The sequence below is a fragment of the Dromaius novaehollandiae genome, unplaced genomic scaffold (genome assembly GCF_036370855.1).
Source record: "Dromaius novaehollandiae isolate bDroNov1 unplaced genomic scaffold, bDroNov1.hap1 HAP1_SCAFFOLD_76, whole genome shotgun sequence".
NCBI lineage: Eukaryota > Metazoa > Chordata > Aves > Casuariiformes > Dromaiidae > Dromaius > Dromaius novaehollandiae.
The window spans coordinates 290,001-292,500 of record NW_026991488.1 but is presented as its reverse complement, the minus strand read 5'-3'; the positions used below and the strand labels follow the sequence as shown (position 1 = coordinate 292,500).

The 2,500-nt window shown below is 78.6% G+C and overlaps 1 non-coding gene across 1 annotated transcript; it reads left to right on the top strand.

Moving 5' to 3' along the window:
- The first annotated feature begins 2,141 nt into the window (after positions 1-2,141).
- LOC135326876 (5.8S ribosomal RNA) lies at positions 2,142-2,294 on the top strand. Its single transcript, XR_010387084.1, has one exon. It is a non-coding gene; the product is annotated as a 5.8S ribosomal RNA (ribosomal RNA).
- Positions 2,295-2,500: the final 206 nt, after the last annotated feature.

The following is a 2,500-nucleotide window of genomic DNA, read 5'->3' as shown; positions in this document are numbered from 1 at the left end:
GGAGGGCCCGGCGGGAGCGGGCGGCAGTGCGTGTGAGGGGCGGCGGGGCTTGGCTACTCCCCGGCGCCCGCGGGAGAGGAAGCGGCGGGCGCGGAGGCGAGGGAGACGGCCCTCCGGGTTGGGACGGGTCCCACGGGTCCCCACCCCTAAGCTGTGGGGGGCGGACCCGCGGCGGGCTGCGGCGGAGCAGCCCGTCCGCAGAGACCTGCGGGGGCAGGCGTTCCGGGATGGCGCGCGGGGCGGGCGCCGGGCCCCCGAGCGGGGGGCGTCGCGTTGAGGCCAAGCGAGGCGACGGTTCGTGCCCGAGTGGGCGGCCCGAGCCACGGCTCTCCTCCCGGGTGCAGCTGCCACCCGGCGCCGGGTTACTGAGGGAAACCCCGGGCCCCGGGAGGAGGACGAGGTCGTGGCGGCGGGTGTCGGGCGCACCCCGCGGGCGGACGCTCCGCCGAGGGGCGCGGGGGCCGGCTGGCGGGTGCCGGGTTCCCCCTCCGCGTCCCGTCTCGTCGCCGCTGCCGAGGCTGCCGCCGTCGCCGCGAGGCGGCGGCGGCCCGGTGGCGGGCGGCGGCGGGGGAGGCACCCCCGCGGGGATTTCAGGTCGTTTCCCTCACCCCAGGGCCAGGTACCTAGCGCCCGCGCTTCTCCTGCCCCCCCCTCGGTGACCCACCCGTGTGGTCCCGTGTGCCAGCGTGCTCCTCCCGGGTGCCGCACCGTGCGCGCCGCACCGGCCGTGCCTTCCCCCCCCCCGCCTCGGCTTCCCCCCACCCCGGTCCTTCCTCCCCCGCGGTGGGGGTGGGGGGGGCGGGGAGGGAGGGAGCGAGCGAGAGAGGGGAGAGGGCCTCCGGCCACCGCGGCCGCCGGCAGCCGCCCCGGGCAGGGATGGCCATGGGCCCCGGGCTCCGGGCCCGAGGGTTCTCGGTTGGAGAGCCGGGCGGAGGTTTAAAGACTCGGGCGGCCCGATGCGACTCGCGGAGGCGGCCGGGCGTGCTGCCGGAGGGCCGGGGGGTCGGCGCGCGCGGGCGCCGCGCCCCCCCATGCCAGCCGGCGCGCCCCGTGCTCGCCCCGCGGGCAGCCGGGACGGAGAGGGGTTACCCTGCCCCCTCTCTCCGCGGTCTGGTCTCGGCGGAGAGACGCCGCGCGGTCGGCCTAGTTGCCGGCCTGCCTCGAGCGTTGCGAGCCGGGCGCGAGCGCGTGCTCGCCGCCGGGAGGGCGAGCCCCCACCGCGGGTGGTGCGGGCGCCGAGCCTCCGCGCGTCTCCTCCTTCTCCCTGGCCGGTGCTTCTGGGTCTTCCGCCGTGGCCGCCGTCGGCGGCGCCCTACCCTACGCGCCCGCCCCGGCACTCTGCCGTCCGGGGCGCCCGCCTCGCTCTGCCCCGCCCGGCTCCGCCAGGCAGCGGGGGGGCGGTGGTGGGGCGGCGGCGGGGGCGGCCCGCCCCGCTCTCCGCGTGGAGACGGGGAGAGCGGGCGCCGTCCCCGTCCGTGCCGCCTTGCCCGCCTGCCCGCCGCCGGGCGTCTGTCCGCGGAGGGGACGGGCGAGCGCGTGGCGTCACCCGCGAGGCGGTGTGTGCGGGCGCGCGGGGGTGTGGGCGCCGCGGCGGCGGCGGCGGCGGCGGTCGAGCCGGAGGGCCGGCGAGGCGAGCGGGGAGCTGGGAAGCGCGGGGCCGGCGGGCCGCAGGCGCGCGGGCGGCGGGGCGACGCCGCTCCCGGTGGCGGCCGGGCTCTGACGCCTGGGGCGGGGGGGGGGTGGTCTGCGGGGACGGACCCCCCCCAACATCCCGAGGCAGGCGGTGTGGCCGGCCCGCCGCTCCCTGCCGGGCCAGACCGAGCCGGGCGCCTGGGCCGGACTCGAAGCGAGACAGGGTTTGTCCCCAGGTCGGGAGCGAGGGCTCCCCGCCCTTCTCGTTCGGGTTTGCCCTTCGTTTCCCCCCCCCCTTTCTCTGTGCTTGTACGGTCAGTGAGGCAAGCCCCTCTCTTTCTCTCGCTCTCTCTCTCCTTCCGTCTCTGCCGTCCCTTGCTCAGCAGCCGGCGTCGGCGTGAGGAAGGGCGGTGGGGCGGAGGAGGAGGGGGCGGAGGAGGGGGGGCCCCCCAGGGGCTGCGAAAGCTGCCCGGTCCCCCCGCGCGCGCGGCGGGGACCGAAACCGAGACAACTCTTAGCGGTGGATCACTCGGCTCGTGCGTCGATGAAGAACGCAGCTAGCTGCGAGAATTAATGTGAATTGCAGGACACATTGATCATCGACACTTCGAACGCACTTGCGGCCCCGGGTTCCTCCCGGGGCTACGCCTGTCTGAGCGTCGCTTGACGGTCAATCGTCACCCGCGCCGTGGCGTGGGCGCAGCGGCGTGCCGCCCCTCGGTGGGTGTGGGGGGGGGCGCGGTTCGGGTGCGCCCGGCCGTGCCCGCCCTCCCCTCCGAGCCCGGCGGCTGCCGCCGCGCCGCGTGGCGCGCGCGGTGTGGCGCGGCTGGGGCGCCTCGCAGGCCCGTTGCCCCGGGGAGAGGGGGGG